General features: G+C 43.2%; 1 long non-coding RNA gene across 2 annotated transcripts; it reads left to right on the top strand.

Annotated features, from left to right (window-relative positions):
* The first annotated feature begins 916 nt into the window (after window positions 1-916).
* Window positions 917-12,416, top strand: LOC121580185. 2 transcript variants are annotated; one of them, XR_006002996.1, is made up of 4 exons: window positions 917-1,039; window positions 2,991-3,057; window positions 5,925-6,061; window positions 12,379-12,416. It is a non-coding gene; the product is annotated as an uncharacterized LOC121580185 (long non-coding RNA). The 2 variants fall into 2 exon arrangements; XR_006002995.1 differs by lacking the exon at window positions 12,379-12,416 and having other exon boundaries at window positions 5,925-6,480.
* Window positions 12,417-19,858: the final 7,442 nt, after the last annotated feature.

The following is a 19,858-nucleotide window of genomic DNA, read 5'->3' as shown; positions in this document are numbered from 1 at the left end:
CACTCATTCTGATTGGCTGGGCCTGGGTCCCAAGTGGGTGGGCCTATGCCCTCCCAGGCCCATCCATGGCTGCACTCTTGCCCAGTCATGTGAAATCCATAGATTAGGGCCTAATACATTTATTTCAATTGACTGATTTCCTTATATGAACTGTAACTCAGTAAAATCATTGAAATTGTTGTATGTTGTGTTTATATTTTTGTTCAGTATACTGTAGTTAACCAAATAGCTACTGTATCTGTATTGACCCTTTTTGCACCAAGTATTTTGACTCATCACATACGCTGCTGCTACTGTTTATGAACTATCCTATTATCTAGTCACTTTAGCCCTACCTATATGTACATATCTACCTCAATTACCTAGTACCCCTGTACATCGATTTGGTACTGGTACCCGTGTATATAGCCAAGTTATCGTTACTCATTGTGTATTTATTCCTTGTGAATGTATTTTTTATATACTTTTTAAATTTTTCTCTCTGCATTGTTGGGAATTGTTAGTCTACACCGGTTGTTTAAGAAGCATGTGAAAAATACAATTTGATTTGATAATGACATTTCTGTATGATTAAATATTTTAATATATGCATTTACACTTGATAGAGAACACATTGTCCATAGTTATATGGTACGTGTTCGTAAGGTACGTCAGCCTTGCTAGGGCAACATTTCACCACATTAAGGTGCACTAGACTAGGACATGTCCCCCCCACATTCTGAAATTTGATTTTTGTCCCCCCCCCCCCAGTTTTATTATTGGAATGTGATACAAAACAGGTCAACGGTGTGCTTTAGGACCATGTGGACACCTCCGAGCGGTCGGGTAGGCTGTTTGGAGTGTATTTCCGACTGGATTTAGGACCATGTGGACACCACAGAGTGGGCTGACAGACTGTGTGAAGGCAATGCTTCTTGAAGGCTGGCTGGACCAGCACGGGAGAGTTGAGCATAGTTCAGTGTACGCGCTGCGCTCTTTCACCAAGTTGTAAAAGGAACAGAAACTGGCTACTCTTTAGTTGACTGATGTAGCTGGCAAGGTAACTGCTGTTTAACTTAACAGAAAAAAAACTATACTAGTGTTTATTCGCAGTGCTGAGCTAGTATTGTAACTGACATGTAACGTTAGCTAATGTTTCATCCCCTCTCGACTGAGGTGAATGAATAAGGTACGCTAATGAGTAACTACCACAGCCAGGTCAGCTCTAGCCTCTAGTTATCTGTCAGATAGCGATTTGACGTGGCTATCATTACTATCTAACAGCAGTTGTTTGTATGGACATGTTTTGTAGCCTTTGTTTTGTCACGTTTCAGAAGTAAATGAACTTGGCAAGCTCTCGCCAGTTGATGTACCGTTAGAGAGAGAGAGAGCTGGCCAAAAATTGGCTTACATAAGCTATTATTTTTTGCCACAATCAACCTAGACCTGAATCAAACAATGAAACCATCGGCCAAACGATTGAAAATTGATATTCTTAATTATTTTTAGTGCAATGTGAGTTGTATTAGTATGTCAATGTAAAGTTATTGATCTGTCAATTTCCCTAGCTAATTCCCTACTTTTCACACTGACACAGTAATAAACAGCTCTAACGTTACAGGCTTCACTGACATGGTGCACAGTAGAGTTCTGAGCGGGACTGATTTCTGTCCAACTCCCACCCGCTACTGCATGAACTGGTCCCAAACCCAACTGCAGTCCTGCAATGTTATTTTAGGCGTATGTGACGCAGCTCACTTGCTAGCCATGGTCCCAGCAATTTTGCGCCCTATAGGCAATATCAAATGCGCAAAAATAACTTAAGAAATAGGTTAAATTACCTGAGATTCTCACATGGCCCTTGCATTGTATTACTGGGCTATATCAGCCAATATGCTAGATGTAGTTTGAAGAGAGCAGAGTTGGAGAGACTTGCACTTTCTCTTGAGCTATTTTTATAGCCTACCTTTTAGGAGTGGGAAGATTTTCAGACAGAGAAATATGGGGGATCAATATTTAGGCCTATTTCTACGCAATGTAGTAAACTATAGCCTAATCATAGGCCTATTTAGGAAGTACATTTCCTTGGAAAGATAACTGTCCCGTGCTTCTTTGCCCATGTATACATAGGCTATAGCCTAATCTATTTAATTGAGACCATGCGCGCACCTGATCTCGCAGCTATGGCTACTGAACTGGAGGCACCAAGAAGCAAGAACATGCTACGTTTTGCATAGTCCTATAGGATACAGCCTACCTTTTGGGAGGACGATTTGCAGGCAGAGACAAATAAATGGGTAATCCATACTTATTGAAAAGGCGCAACGCTCGCTCACCATAGTATCCTAACCTATGTGCGCGTTGTGCCTTTTCCTTTTCCATCATGATTAAATTTTTTGATTGCACTTGAACTCTCTCGCCCAACTAGGAGAGGTAGGCTACTGAAGTTGAAGCAACGAATTCTGAGTGTGTGAATAATGCGAAAAATATGTGATTTTAATACAATAGGTAGACTTACGCATACAAAGCAGAAAGAGGACAGTCTCAAAATAATCTGTGGGACAACAAAAATATTTTCATCCCAAAGTCGTCTGTCTGACCACCCGCTCCCACCAACAGCATGAAAAATGCAGACCGCACCGCAATGATCTCTGTCAGGACCCGCAGGTCCCGCAGGCATCCCGCGGGAACGCAGCCCTCTAGTACTCAATACTATGCTCATCATGTCTTAGCATGATCAGATGGTGACAGGGGTCACAGCAGGGTCAGACAGCAAGGGAAGACCAGTCTATGGAGCTCAGGTGAATTCTGCAGTATATTAAGTGAATGATACAAAGTTCCATCTTGAATTGATGGGTAGACCTACAGTAGCTACAGCAGCTTAAGCTTAAAGCTACAGTCTGGGATCTGGGAATAATGGTCATTTAAATTATTGAACCATTGATTCTATTCTTGGATAATATAATGTATAAATGTACATCAAGGTAATTCTTTGTCATGCCTCCTTTTAGGAGGATCAGATGGTGACAGGGGTCTCAGCAGAGTCAGGCAGCCAAGGAAGACCAGTTTGTGACAGAGGTGAGGTGAATTTGTGCAGATACAACCCCCCCCCCCCAAAAAAAGAATAACAAAATAAAAATACATATATCTTTTTTTTGTATTATGTCCCCCCCACTTCTAAAACCAAAGTTGCGCCCCTGCTAAGCTATATGAGGTTTGATAATACTGAAGAGGTTAGTAGATTTCTACTATGCACCCCACTTCCACACAATGCCTCCACCCACTAGCAAATGTGTTACACCCTCGGTTTCTTCCATAAACCACATTCATTATTGAAAGCTTGTTAATATGAATGATTGTGCTTTTTCACATTCGTTCATTGACGGGTCAGACCAAGGCGCAGCATGATATACGTACATGTTTATTAACCCAAATAAACACAACGACAAAACAACAAACTAAACGAAACGTGAAGTCCAAGGTAGAACACAAAACATACCTTACACGGAACAAGATCCCACAACCCACTAGTGCCAATAGGCTGCCTAAGTATGATCCCCAATCAGAGACAACGAGCGACAGCTGCCTCTGATTGGGAACCAGACCGGCCAACATAGATATATACATACTAGAATAACACCCATTGAATAAACACCACAAAGACATCTACACACCCTGACTCAACATATAAGAGTCAGGGCGTGACAGTATCCCCCCCCAAAGGTGCGGACTCCGATCGCACCAACCTGACATGACAGGGAAGGGTCCTGGTGGGCATTCCGCCTCGGAGGCGGATCCGGCTCCGGGCGTGACGACCACAATCTCTCCGCCCCCCATTACGCCCCTGGTCCGGTCTGGACCTCAGCGCGCTGCTTCCCCTCTCCTTCCTCCCACGATACTCCAGACCCTGTCTGGACCCTGGTGTGAGAGACCCCGGACCTGGAGAGGGGCTGACATCAGGCTCCGGACTGGAGCCGCTGACCGGAGCTGGACTAGGCACCAGTGGAGCGGACTGCTCTGGCTCTGGAGTGGAGCAGCTGACCGGAGCTGGATCAGGCACCGGTGGAGCGGACTGCTCTGGCTCCGGAGTGGAGCCGCTGACCGGTGCCAGACCAGGCACCGGTGGAACGGGCACGGGCCGTGCCGGACTGGGAACATGCACCACTGGCTTGGTGCGAGGAGCAGGAACGGGCCGGGCCGGACTGGCGACGTGCACCACTGGCTTGGTGCGAGGAGCAGGAACAGGCCGGGCCGGACTGGCGACGCGCACCACTGGCTTGGTGCGAGGAGCAGGAACAGGCCGGGCCGGACTGGCGACGCGCACCACTGTCTTGGTGCGAGGAGCAGGAACAGGCCGGGCCGGACTGGCGACGCGCACCACTGGCTTGGTGCGAGGAGCTGGAACAGGCCGGGCCGGACTGGCGACGCGCACCACTGGCTTGGTGCGAGGAGCAGGAACAGGCCGGGCCAGACTGGCGACGCGCACCACTAGCCTGGTGCGAGGAGCAGGAACAGGCCGGACCGGACTGTGAAGGCAGACTGGAGGTCTGGAGCGGAGAGCTGGCACAACCCGTCCTGGCTGGCTGCCCACTTTTGCACTACACGTGCGGGGCGCTGGCACAGGACGCACTGGGATGTGCATGCGCACTGGCGATACAGCTCGTAGAACTGGCGCAGGATATGCGGGACCGAGGAGGCGTACTGGAGACCAGGAGCATTGAGCCGGCACACCCCGTCCTGGCTGGATGCCCATCTTCGCACGGCACGTGCGTGGTGCAAGCACAGGACGTACAGGACTGTGACGGCGCACTGGCGACACAGTACGTAGCTCCGCATAACACGGAGCTTGCCCAGTCATACGCCTCCTCGCGTGACTACGGGGAGTTGGCTCTGCTCTAACCCTAGGCTCCGCCAACCACCCCGTGTGCCCCCCCAAAATTTTTTATTGGGGCTGCTTCTCGGGCTTCTTCCTCGACCGGCCTCCTCCGTGTTGCCGTTGCTCCTCTCCTGCCTGGGCATCTACCCTAGCCCATGGTCCTTTCCCCGCAAATATCTCCTCCCATGACCACAAATTGGCCACCTGTGACATGGCCATCCGCTCCGCCTGGGCACGCTGCTTGGTCCTCGTTTGGTGGGATCTTCTGTCACATTCGTTCATTGACGGGTCAGACCACCCATTGAATAAACACCACAAAGAAATATACACACCCTGACTCAACATATAAGAGTCCCCTGAGTCAGGGCGTGACATGCTTGGTATATTCCCTCAGTGCAGTGGCCCTATCGCTCCAGTGACTCTACATTACCTGCCGTTTGTTGGTTGTGGAAATTAGTAGAAATCCCTCAAGCTGTGTGAATAAGTCAAACAGATTCATTTTGTTCTTTGTTTTACAAACTGCACCGTGGCAAATGTAAATTCACACTCCATCCATTGATGAATGAATGCTGATTCGCATTAAAATGTTTATTTTAATCATCAGTTTATGAAAGCATTCCCCATTGAATAACTATTATTTGCCCACTGAGTCACGTTAGGGAGTGATCTTTAGCTTATTAAGGTGCAACAGAAATGTAATCCATATATCGGTTTGTCTCCTGGCTTATTTACATGGGAGAACAAAGTGTAAATTCAAATTTCAACAACTCCACCATATCCTCCTTCGTCAAGTAACGCACATTACAGTACAAGCTTTTGGGATGGTGACATCGACGATGTCCTTTGCAATCATGCCAAACTGCCATGTGGAAACTCATGTATCAACATCTGATCACTTGAACAGATGACAATGGAAAATAAGTATAATATTGTTTAGACAATTTCTTCTTGTTTTGAGGGCCAACCCCATCTCCTATACGCCTAGAAATGGGAGGGTGTTATTTTTGTTTGAATCAGTGGTGATTGGCTTACACAACTGTTCTGTCTGCTCCTCTGTCTCATCTCTCAGCTAGGAGGCGGTGCAGTGGTCCAAGAGGCAAGAGGGCTGTCGGTCCGTCTCACATTACTGATGGTATGGAGTGGAAAATGGGCAAGAACTACGGATCCAATGGATCAAGTCAGCCAAGACAGCCGCCATTAAAGAGAGTGAGAGAGTCACGTGGCTTTGACATCTGACTATCAAATAGTTCAAATTGTAGTTGTTTTTCTTCAGTGATCGAGCCTGCCTGGAATGCCAGGTGGACAGAATGTACACTTTTGGGACGACTCCATTGGTTCCTTTGTACCAGATAAGTTCAATTACCTTCCTTGCATCTTTCTTACGAATAAGGAGATTTCTTATTTTACCAACATAAACATTACTAAAAATAAACAGTGATTGATCAAATAATAACCATTACCATCATCATCCTGTACTAAAAAGCACTAAAATCTCTGGGTGACGTAGATGTGCAGGCAATTCAAAACAGAACATTTGGTATGAATATTTTAAAATGGTAGGAGGCTGAATTCTTATCAGTCCTGTAGAGCACTCGTACAGTGAGGGGAAAAGGTATTTGATCCCCTGCTGATTTTGTATGTTTGCCCACTGACAAAGAAATGATCAGTCTATAATTTTAATGGTAGGTTTATTTGAACAGTGAGAGACAGAATAACAACAAAAAAATCCAGAAAAACGCATGTAATTTTTTTAATAAATTGATTTGCATTTGAATGAGGGAAATAAGTATTTGAACCCCTCTCAATCAGAAAGATTTCTGGCTCCCAGGTATCTTTCATACAGGTAACGAGCTGAGATTAGGAGCACACTCTTAAAGGGAGTGCTCCTAATCTCAGCTTGTTACCTGTATAAAAGACACCTGTCCACAGAAGCAATCAATCAATCAGATTCCAAACTCTCCACCATGGCCAAGACCAAAGAGCTCTCCAAGGATGTCAGGTACAATATTGTAGACCTACACAAGGCTGGAATGGGCTACAAGACCATCGGCAAGCAGCTTGGTGAGAAGGTGACAACAGTTGGTGCGATTATTCGCAAATGGAAGAAACACAAAAGACCTGTCAATCTCCCTTGGCCTGGGGCTCCATGCAAGATCTCACCTCGTGGAGTTGCAATGATCATGAGAACGGTGAGGAATCAGCCCAGAACTACGCGGGAGGATCTTGTCAATGATCTCAAGGCAGCTGGGACCATAGTCACCAAGAAAACAATTGGTAACACACTACGCCGTGAAGGACTGAAATCCTGCAGCACCGGCAAGGTCCCCCTGCTCAAGAAAGCACATATACATGCCCGTTTGAAGTTTGCCAATGAACATCTGAATGATTCAGAGGAGAACTAGGTGAAAGTGTTGTGGTCAGATGAGACCAAAATGGAGCTCTTTGGCATCAACTGTTTGGAGGAGGAGGAATGCTGCCTATGACCCCAAGAACACCATCCCCACCGTCAAGGAGGAAACATTATGCTTTTGGGGTGTATTTCTGCTAAGGGGACAGGACAACTTCACCGCATCAAAGGGACGATGGACGGGGCCATGTACCGTCAAATCTTGGGTGAGAACCTCCGTCCCTCATCCAGGGCATTGAAAATGGGTAGTGGATGGGTATTCCAGCATGACAATGACCCAAAACACACGGCCAAGGCAACAAAGGAGTGGCTCAAGAAGAAGCACATGAAGGTCCTGGAGTGGCCTAGCCAGTCTCCAGACCTTAATCCCATAGAAAATCTGTGAAGGGAGCTGAAGGTTCGAGTTGCCAAACGTCAGCCTCGAAACCTTAATGACTTGGAGAAGATCTGCAAAGAGGAGTGGGACAAAATCCCTCCTGAGATGTGTGCAAACGTGGTGGCCAACTACAAGAAACGTCTGACCTCTGTGATTGCCAACAAGGGTTTTGCCACCAAGTACTAAGTCATGTTTTGCAGAGGGGTACTTATTTCCCTCATTAAAATGCAAATCAATTTATAACATTTTTGACATGCGTTTTTCTGGATTTTGTTGTTGTTATTCTGTCTCTCACTGTTCAAATAAACCTACCATTAAAATTATAGACTGATCATTTCTTTGTCAGTGGGAAAACGTACAAAATCAGCAGGGGATCAAATACTTTTTTCCCTCACTGTACATTATCTCCCCCCACATAGTCACATTCAAAATTATTGGCACCCTTGATAAAGATTAGCAAAAAAGACTGCATGAATAATACAAATAATGAGCTACTGTATATTGTATGCAAAAAAATAAGTAATACAATTGCTCAGAGAGATAGGTGTCAAAATTATTGGCACCCCTAAAGAATCTTAGAAAATAAATGTAATCTGCATTAACATTCTACTTTTAAAAATGAATCTCAGTTTAAGGAACTGTGTTGTGGCCTTCCATGGCTTCCTGCTTCACTGGGGTATACAAATGAGGTAACAAGCATGTAAAATCCCTTTGTAATCTATCACTATGGGAAAAGGAAAATAACTCACAAATGAAAAGATACAAATGGTTGTTGATCTTCATAAATCAGGCAATGGGTACAAAAACATAGCTAAAAAACTAATATACCACACCACAATTAAGAAGTTTAAAACCACTGGAACAGTGGTAAAGTTGCCTGGTATTGGACATGTTTATCCTGTCACCACACAGAGTGAGGAAGATGGTTTGGGAGGCAAAGAAAAATCTTAGGGTCACCAAGTCTACAATTAGGCTCTTTGGAAGGGTTGCCAGAAACAAAGCCTTTATTGAGAGCAACCAAAAAAATTTAACACCTGGAGTTTGCTAAACGGTATTGGCACTTGGATTGGAACTGGTGCTGTGGTCAGATGAAAACAAAATAGAGCTGTTTGGCCACGCACTCCAGTGGTGGTTTTGGCATCGAAAAAAGGATGCATATGCAGAAAAGAACCTCATACCTACTGTAAAATATGGTGGTGGATCTTTGTTTCCACTGGTCATGGGGCCCTTGTTAAGTTCAAGGGCATCATGAACTCTAACATGTACCAGGACATTTTTGCCAAAATCCTGGTTGCCTCTGCCAGGAGGCTGACACTTGGCCATTAAATGGATCATCCAACAACAAAATAACCCCAAGCAAACATCAAAATCCACAAAGAAATGGTTAATCGACCACAAAATCTACATTTCGTTATGGCCATCTAAGTCTGCGGACTTGAGCCCCATTGAAAACCTGTGGTTTGAATTGAAGAGGGCAGTCCATAAGCTCATCCCAAAGGATATCAAGGATCTGGAAAGATTCTGTATGGAGGAATGTTCTAAGATCCCTCTCAATGTGTTCTCAAATCTAATAAAACATTTTAGAAAAAGGCTCAGTGCCGTTATCCTCGCAAGGGGACAGTGCCTGAGTATTGAAAACAAATGTATTTTATTTTATTTATATGAATCTTTAGTGGTGCCAATAATTTCCACACCTTTTTTTTTATTTATTTATTGTATTACTTGTTAAACAAAATCTCTTTCTCTGAGGATTTGTATTAGTATAAAATAAAAACATTAAAAAAAAAATAGCATACAATATAGCTCAGTATTTGTATTATTTATTGTATACAGTCTTTATCAAGGGTGCCAATAATTTTGGATGTGACTGTATTTAATGAGTGTGCCTTAGCCAGTAATGACCCTTGATCACTTCCCCCGTTAATTATACTGAAGAGCAATATCTGATCATGCATTGGCACAACTTTATGAATATTACAAATGGGCACGTGTCAGAGTTCCAGCTAATCGGTCATAAGAGCAAGCAGACTAGTTCAATTAAGATACTCATACTTCGCACCCATGATAATTAAAGGCCAGCTCCGTAATTTGAAAAACAAGAAAACACCATCCCCGCCACTTGGTTTGCTATAAAGCTGAGCGATGGAGCTAGTGAAATGTAACCTATAATGTATTATATGTAGCTATGGCTGTTTTGGGAAACGCTGATCTGACAGTCCATTAGATCAGCATTTCCCAAACTCGGTACTGGGGACCCATTGGGGTGTAATTTCGTTTTTTGCCCTAGCACTACACATCTGATTCAAATAATCACCTCATCATCAAGCTAGCTCATGTGCAGAAACACGTCATCGGGTCTAACGGTCATGTTACACCAAACTGTGCAGGCCTTCAAATCAAAGGCACTCCTTCGATATCAAGTTGTTTTTGACGAAAATGTAAACACAAGGTCTAGTTTGTGCTTTTAAATTGAGAAAATTAACAACTAAGGACACATTGTTCACTTCTCCCATTGACTTCCCAAACCACAAACCCCGGTCTGGTTTGTCGAGTCTGCTTCACAAGGCGTTCCCAGAAGTATTAGCCTGTTGGATTTGGAAACCCTGTTTCTGTGTCTTGTCCTGTGATTACCTGTGTGTCTGAAAATACGATGATCTTCTTTAATAGCATGCTGTGAGTTCGTACTACACTTAAAAATATGAACGCAAAATGTAAAGTGTTGGTCCCATGTTTCATGAACTGAAATGAAAGATCTGAGAAATGTTCCATACACACAAAAAGCTTATTTCTCTAAAATGTTGTTCACAAATGTTTTAAATATCCCTGTTAGTGAGCATTTCTCCTTTACCAAGATAATCCACTTGACAGGTGTGGCATATAAAGAAGCTGATTAAACAGCATGATCATTACACAGGTGCACCTTGTGCTCGGGACAATAAAAGGCCAATTTAAAATGTGCAGTTTTGTCACACAACACAATGCCACAGATGTCTCAAGTTTTGAGAGAGCGTGCAATTGGCATGCTGACTGCAGGAATGTCAATTTCTCTACCATATGCCACATTTATCTACCGTCGCTTTAGAGAATTTGGCAGTACATCCAACCGGCCTCAAAACCACAGACCATCACCTCATGTTTCAGCATAATAATGCACGCCCCCATGTCGCAAGGATCTGTGCACAATTCCTGGAAGCTGAAAATGTCCTGCATACTCACCAGACATGTCACCCATTGAGCATGTTTGGGATGCTCTGGATCGACGTGTACGACAGCATGTTCCAGTTCCTGCCAACCAGTGGAGGCTCATCAGAAGACGAAGGGGAGGACCATCCTCTTCAGTGAATTTCATTTTTAAAAAATAGTAAAACATTTTAAAAGTTATATTTTTTAGATATAATTATACTAAATATATTCACGTCACCAAATAATTGATTAAAACACACATTGTTTTGCAATGAAGGTCTACAGTAGCCTCAACAGCACTCTGTAGGGTAGCACCATGGTGTAGCCGGAGGACTGCTAGCTTCCGTCATCCTCTGGTTACACTGACTTCAACACAAAACCTAGGAGGATCATGGTTCTCATCCCTTTCCATAGACTTACACAGTAAATATGACAACTTCCGGAGGAAGTACTCCAACCTATCAGAGCTCTTGCAGCATGAACTGATATATTGTCCAACCAATCAAAGGATCCAATAATTAATCTAGTACTGAAAGCATAAGCTAGAGCTAGCACTGCAGTGCATAAAATGCCGTGCGTAGTTGACTCAAAGAGAGAGAAAGACAATAGTTGAACAGTTCTGAACAAATTCATTTCTTCAAAAATGAAGGAGAAGCAAGAGAGAGAGAGAGAGAGAGAGAGCTATATTTGGTCATTTTCACTTTTACTTTCACACCTGGCTCAAACAGAGGGATGCTATGTTAGCTAGCCAGCTATGACTATCCAACACAACACTGGAACTCTTCCAAGTCAAGGTAAGCTTTTGGTTGTACTAATTTATTGCTACCGGGGCCCGCCGGTGTAAATTGCTTACTGTAACGTTCCTGCATGATTGTAGCAGGTTTACTAATGCGTTAGTTCTATTAGCTATGTTGACTATGACATTACTTTAGCTAATATGGTAACAACGATGTAGGCTGTTTGTAGCGTTTATGATATGTTTTGACTTGGAAAGTTTTTTTGCCTGGTCACATACAGCTGATGTGTTGTGCATTGAAGTCCACAAGAGAAGGGAAACGGTGAGAGGAGGAGAGCGCATAGATGCTAGAAGGAATACAACGTGGCTGCTATGAAAGTGAACTGTGTTTACATGTGATCAGGGGTGTATTCATTCCGCCGATTCTGTTGAAAAAAAATTCTTAAACGGAAGCAAACGGAACGAAATGGGGATAAACTTACCTTAATTTGTCCAATAGAAAACCCTTGTTTGCAACTGTTGGACTAATGATTACACCCTATATCAGCTAGATGCAGGCAAGAGTGTGCAAGGCGGTCTGTCACCTCAATGTTTTCTCTCGACCTGTGTGCACCTACGCTGTAAACTTTAATTCATAGGCTAAGTTGTAGCAACCTCGTGATGGGTATAGGGAAAATTTGAGTATCATGTAGTAACCTAAACCTATCGATGTTACATTGAGCTGGGTGAACAGAATATGAATGACAGTCATCCAATATGCTGTAATAGAAATAAGGCCATGCTCATGACATTTTTTTATCTTCCTCCCTCATCTTAAACAGCACCGATCGCCATTGCCGCCAATATCCAGCAACTTCGCACAGCCATTGAAGAGCAGTGGGACAACATTCCACAGGCCACAACCAACAGCCTGATCAACTCTATGCGAAGGAGATGTGTCGCGCTGGATGAGGCAAATGGCGGTCACACCAGATACTGACTGGTTTTCCGATCCACGCCCCTACATTGTTTTTTAAGGTATCTGTGACCAACAGATGCATATCTGTATTCCCAGTCATGTGAAATCCATAGATTAGGACTGATTTCCTTATATGAACTATAACTCAGTAAAATCTTTTAAATTGTTGCATGTTGCATTTATATATTTTTTCAGTATGGATGAAAAGCTGAAATTTGTATGAAATACTGGCATTTGAAGCACTCTCAATCTTAAAAATGTCGCATACCCAATCAGCCTACTATTTAGAACGCAAGTGCGGGTTTTTGGACACGACCATTAAATCTCAAAGTAAACTAATTTAAACTAAATGTAAAATATAGTGTGTGTCATATTTGTGTCATCATACTTTCTTCTTACCTGAGTGTATATTCTGTTCTCCTGAGACTCAGATTGTATGCAGGAGATTGAGTGGATTTCCCTCATAGGCCTGTCTATACACATCTATCCACATTACTTTAACTTTATTATAGTGATGTAATTGCCCCACCTACAGCAATTGGACTCTTGAAAAATCAGAGCATGAAGATATCTGGGTTGTTAAATTTGACCCACTGCTTGGTTGAATACTTGATTCGATAATGCAGACCTAGAATTAATGCAGTTAATGTAGTTCCAGCAGATAATCCCTTATTACCGTTCTATATCACACAAAGTTACAGATAACTTTGTCAAACACAAACTGAAATTGGATACATTGTAACCGAAGGTGAAAGTAAGCAGGTGAATTTAGCTAGCTAGCATTCATTTACTTTTAATGAGCATTTTTTTGTTGTTGCCGCATTTGATGGCCAGACATGAATTTCTGTACTGTACTTCGCCACTAGGCGTAGGTATTGAATTATAAGGGGGTTGCCATTAAAGGTAGACTCAGCGAAATGACGTTGTCACGAGCAGCACCGAAGATATTGAGATGAGTGAGATGCAACACTTCGCTCTCACAAAGTCACACACAGTATCTGCACATGGGCTCGGGTTCCCTTCACACTGTGTGGTTGTACAGGATCAAAACAGCAGAGAAGTTGAGCCTTGCGCTTCAACGGTCTTAGTTGTTGCAGTAATTGACCCACTATGCTGTTTACTGTCTGCATCTACATGTCAAGAATGATTTGATCTTGTAGAATGATGCAAACAGCTTCAACCTCTAATTTCCTATTGGATGTGAATAATGACCTATAGCTCAGACATGTTACTATACATTAAAACATACTTTCTGTGTTGCAGAGACAATGCCTAACAATGCATGGCTACACACTGCACTCTCCACAGACAAATGACAGCCTGTTGTTCAGTTTGATCTCATTCTTACACACAGTGCACAGCACATCCCCGCAACATATGCTGCGGCATTCATTTAGAAACTTAACACATTCCAGCTGGACAGCCAAACGTATGGAATGGAGAGCATATGGGTTCTACATTGTGGTATCATAACAATTAGGACATGAGGTGTCACATTTACCAAGAAACACATTAGATAGCTAATAATGTAAGCATACTGTGTCCATAATAAGTATTTAGGTTGTATGTTGGGAGCTTTTGGGAAAGGGCACAGATAGAAAGATATGGCATTTAGAAGCAAACCGGATGGACATCATGAAAATGATCGGAGAGGTTGAGAGTAGAAGAAGTTCAGGAGCAAAAAATAAATATATATATATATATATATATATATATATATATATATATATATATATATATATATATATATATAGAATTATTGTAAAATTAACTCTGTCCATAAGGTGTAGATAGTAAGTATAGACCGGAAGTAGAGGCCTGGGCGTTGTTGTTCACTAATTTACTCCAAGTAGGGAAAGGATGGTGGGGTTGAAAAGTAATAAAGGGGAATATATATATAAAAAATAAAAATAAAACATGGGGGATTGGAAGTGATGCAGACAATTACATTGATAGAAGATACAATCTATCTGCAATATTAAGCTGATCCATTCCCCCCCCCAAAAAATAAATAAATAAATATATATTGTGATGTCACGAGAGGCTACACAGCTTTCAGCGGGATTGCTCAAGTAGTGCAAGGAGACCAGGTTCAACCAAAACAAGGATTTTATTAAAGGTCTTGGGAAACTAACGAAAGTATAACACAATTCTGTTCTCTGGTGGCTCTTTAAGGGTTAACAGTTCAGGGATGTCTCTTCCACATCCAAAATCATAACTCTCCCTCGCTCAAATAACTTTTCCCCAGTCTTACTGTATTCCACGTTGCAGCTAGTGGCCAACCCAGCAAAACGTCCTTCCAAATGTCCCACACGTATTTCCACAGGTGCATATATCCAAAGGTGAGTATTTCCCAAAGGTAAGTATCTCCAAATCCTTATATTCCTCATGGAAGTGGACGTGCAGCACTCTTGTCCTCCCGAGAGCCCAGCTTGGAGACCGTGTCTCTTCCCTTCAACAAACCTTCAGCTCATCAGCTCCTGATTGTTTCAGCTGCGTGGGAAGATTGGCCATAGAGGGGTGGAGTTCCCGACCATACCAGCAGATGGAGCCATAGCTGTCTGGGTTTGCAGCCACCTCAGGGGGATGTAACGTCCCTCCAGGACACAGCCTCTCGTGACATCACAATATATATATATATAAAAAATAAGAAAAAAAATAAGAAAAAAAATACACATTACTCACCTAAATTGGAGTTGTGATAACAGCGTTGACGGATTATGTTTGACGGTTGATTTGACAGCCGCACTGTCGCTAGCCACCACACTCGCTTGTGTGCTTCTTTTCGCCGGTTCTCTTTCCAGGCCACCCAAATGGAAACCTAGAATACTCTATCAACTTCTCGACTCGAGAGTCACAATGCCTATTGGCATATCGGAAGAAAATAACAGTATATCCCCTAGCTGGTGTAGTCTTGAGCAGACTAATCTACAGTTCAGGGGCCATATGTTTTTACCTTTAAGATCACATGAATAACATTACATGGACAGGGGGGACCTGTCCAGCTATCCCTTTACAATGGGGAAATGAAGTATTTAGTCAGCCACCAATTGTGCAAGTTCTCCCACTTAAAAAGATGAGAGAGGCCTGTAATTTTCATCATAGGTACACGTCAACTATGACAGACAAAGTGAGAGAAAAAAAATCCTGAAAATCACATTGTAGGATTTTTTATGAATTTATTTGCAAATTATGGTGGAAAATAAGTATTTGGTCAATAACAAAAGTTTCTCAATACTTTGTTATATACCCTTTGTTGGCAATGACACAGGTCAAACGTTTTCTGTAAGTCTTCACAAGGTTTTCACACACTGTTGCTGGTATTTTGGCCCATTCCTCCATGCAGATATCCTCTAGAGCAGTGATGTTTTGGGGCTGTCGCTGGGCAACACAGACTTTCAACTCCCCTCCAAAGATTTTCTATGGGGTTGAGATCTGGAGACTGGCTAGGCCACTCCAGGACCTTGAAATGCTTCTTACGAAGCCACTCCTTCGTTGCCCGGGCGGTGTGTTTGGGATCATTGTCATGCTGAAAGACCCAGCCACGTTTCATCTTCAATACCCTTGCTGATGGAAGGAGGTTTTCACTCAAAATATCACGATACATGGCCCCATTCATTCTTTCCTTTACACGGATCAGTCGTCCTGGTCCCTTTGCAGAAAAACAGCCCCAAAGCATGATGTTTCCACCCCCATGCTTCACAGTAGGTATGGTGTTCTTTGGATGCAACTCAGCATTCTTTGTCTTCCAAACACGACGAGTTGAGTTTTTTCCAAAAAGTTCTATTTTGGTTTCATCTGACCATATGACATTCTCCCAATCCTCTTCTGGATTATCCAAATGCACTCTAGCAAACTTCAGACGGGCCTGGACATGTACTGGCTTAAGCAGGGGGACACGTCTTGCACTGCAGGATTTGAGTCCCTGGCGGCGTAGTGTGTTACTGATGGTAGGCTTTGTTACTTTGGTCCCAGCTCTCTGCAGGTCATTCACTAGGTCCCCCCGTGTGGTTCTAGGATTTTTGCTCACCGTTGACCCCACGGGGTGAGATCTTGCGTGGAGCCCCAGATCGAGGGAGATTATCAGTGGTCTTGTATGTCTTCCATTTCCTAATAATTGCTCCCACAGTTGATTTCTTCAAACCAAGCTGCTTACCTATTGCAGATTCAGTCTTCCCAGCCTGGTGCAGGTCTACAATTTTGTTTCTGGTGTCCTTTGACAGCTCTTTGGTCTTGGCCATAGTGGAGTTTGGAGTGTGACTGTTTGAGGTTGTGGACAGGTGTATTTTATACTGATAACAAGTTCAAACAGGTGCCATTAATACAGGTAACGAGTGGAGGACAGAGGAGCCTCTTAAAGAAGAAGTTACAGGTCTGTGAGAGCCAGAAATCTTGCTTGTTTGTAGGTGACCAAATACTTATTTTCCACCATAATTTGCAAATAAATTCATAAAAAATCCTACAATGTGATTTTCTGGATTTTTTTCTCTCAATTTGTTTGTCATAGTTGACGTGTACCTATGATGAAAATTACAGGCCTCTCTCATCTTTTTAAGTGGGAGAACTTGCACAATTGGTGGCTGACTAAATACTTTTTCCCCCCACTGTATATAGACTTAAATATGATTGTTTGTCAGCCTCGGTTGTAGATACCATGCACAATCGAGAAAGGTCACACACACAAGCTATTGCTACTGTTGAGGAGGACGGACAGCTTTATAAATGACCCTCGATCATTTCCAAGTAATTCTCAGTTCGCACAAACTGCCTTATCCATCACAGGTGGGTAGCCTACGTGGTTCAATTATTAGAAGGTATGTACACATATCTTTGAAACTCTTTATCACTGTCTAGCACAACCCCCTGTAAAAAAATCATTATTCACCTGCCATAAATTGATTTGCTGGTGAGTAAGTAGCACTTATGTAAATGCCACGGCCACATTTAATCTGCATGGGCAGTTTTTCTAAGAAGTAAACAGAAATGTAAAATATTCCTCTGCATTTAGATGCACATAATTACAGAGATACAGGGACTGGTATAACCTTGTCCCCAGGCTCATTTGCTACCACATATACAGTCGTGGTCAAAAGTTTTGAGAATGACACAAGTATTGGTCTTCACAAAGTTTGCTGCTTCAGTGTTTTTAGATATTTTTGTCAGATGTTACTATGGTATACTGAAGTATAATTACAAGCATTCCATAAGTGTCAAAGGCTTTTATTGACAATTACATTAAGTTTATGCAAAAGTCAATATTTGCAGTGTTGACCCTTCTTTTTCAAGACCTCTGCAATCTGCCCTGGCATGCTGTCAATTAACTACTGGGCCACATCCTGACTGATGGCAGCCCATTCTTGCATAATCAATGCTTGGAGTTTGTCATAATTTGTGGGTTTTTATTTGTCCACCCGCCTCTTGAGGATCGACCACAAGTTCTCAATGGGATTAAGGTCTGGGGAGTTTCCTGGCCATGGACACAAAATGTCGATGTTTTGTTCCCCGAGCCACTTAGTTATCACTCTTGCCTTATGGCAAGGTGCTCCATCATGCTGGAAAAGGCATTGGTCGTCACCAAACTGTTCTTGGATGGTTGGGAGAAGTTGCTCTCAGAAGATGTGTTGGTACCATTCTTTATTCATGGCTGTGTTCTTAGGCAAAATTGTGAGTGAGCCCACTCCCATGGCTGAGAAGCAACCCCACACATGAATGGTCTCAGGATACTTTACTGTTGGCATGACACAGGACTGATGGTAGCACTCACCTTGTCTTCTCCGGACAAGGTGTTTTCCGGATGCCCCAAACAATCGGAAAGGGGATTCATCAGAGAAAATGACTTTACCCCAGTCCTCAGCAGTCCAATCCCTGTACCTTTTGCAGAATATCAGTCTGTCCCTGATGTTTTTCCTGGAGAGAAGTGGCTTCTTTGCTGCCCTTCTTGACACCAGACCATCCTCCAAAAGTTTTCACCTCACTGTGCGTCCAGATGCACTCACACCTGCCTGCTGCCATTCCTGAGCAAGCTCTGGATTGGTGTTGCCCCAATCCCGCAGCTGAATCAACTTTAGGAGACGGTCCTGGCGCTTGCTGGACTTTCTTGGGCGCCCTGACGCCTTCTTCACAACAATTGAACCTCTCTCCTTGAAGTTCTTGATGATCCGGAAAATGGTTGATTTAGGTGCAATCTTACTAGCAGCAATATCTTTGCCTGTGAAGACCTTTTTGTGCAAAGCAATGATGATGACACGTGTTTCCTTGCAGGTAACCATGGTTAACAGAGGAAGAACAATGATTTCAAGCACCACCCTCCTTTTAAAGCTTCCAGTCTGTTATTCTATTTTAATGGTAGGTTTATTTGAACAGTGAGAGACAGAATAACAACAAAAAAATCCAGAAAAAAACGCATGTCGAAAATGTTATAAATTGGTTTGCATTTTAATGAGGGAAATAAGTATTTGAACCCCTCTCAATCAGAAAGATTTCTGGCTCCCAGGTGTCTTTTATACAGGTAACGAGCTGAGATTAGGAGCACACTCTTAAAGGGAGTGCTCCTAATCGCAGCTTGTTACCTGTATAAAGGACACCTGTCCACAGAAGCAATCAATCAATCAGATTCCAAACTCTCCACCATGGCCAAGACCAAAGAACTCTCCAAGGATGTCAGGGACAAGATTGTAGACCTACACAAGGCTGGAATGGGCTACAAGACCATCGCCAAGCAGCTTGGTGAGAAGGTGACAACAGTTGGTGCGATTATTCGCAAATGGAAGAAACACAAAATAACTGTAAATCTCCCTCAGCCTGGGACTCCATGCAAGATCTCACCTCGTGGAGTTGCAATGATCATGAGAACAGTGAGGAATCAGCCCAGAACTACACGGGAGGATCTTGTCAATGATCTCAAGGCAGCTGGGACCATAGTCACCAAGAAAACAATTTGTAACACACTACGCCGTGAAGGACTGAAATCCTGCAGCGCCCGCAAGGTCCCCCTGCTCAAGAAAGCACATATACAGGGCCGTCTGAAGTTTGCCAATGAACATCTGAATGATTCAGAGGAGAACTGGGTGAAAATGTTGTGGTCAGATGAGACCAAAATGGAGCTCTTTGGCATCAACTCAACTCGCCATGTTTGGAGGAGGAGGAATGCTGCCTATGACCCCAAGAACACCATCCTCACCGTCAAACATGGAGGTGGAAACATTATGCTTTGGGGGTGTTTTTCTGCTAAGGGGACAGGACAACTTCACCGATTCAAAGCGACGATGGACAGGGCCATGTACCGTCAAATCTTGGGTGAGAACCTCCTTCCCTCAGCTAGGGCATTGAAAATGGGTCGTGGA

The sequence above is a fragment of the Coregonus clupeaformis genome, chromosome 13, assembly GCF_020615455.1.
Source record: "Coregonus clupeaformis isolate EN_2021a chromosome 13, ASM2061545v1, whole genome shotgun sequence".
Classification (NCBI taxonomy): domain Eukaryota; kingdom Metazoa; phylum Chordata; class Actinopteri; order Salmoniformes; family Salmonidae; genus Coregonus; species Coregonus clupeaformis.
The sequence above is the reverse complement of the archived record's forward strand: the minus strand, read 5'-3'. Positions and strand labels throughout refer to the sequence as shown.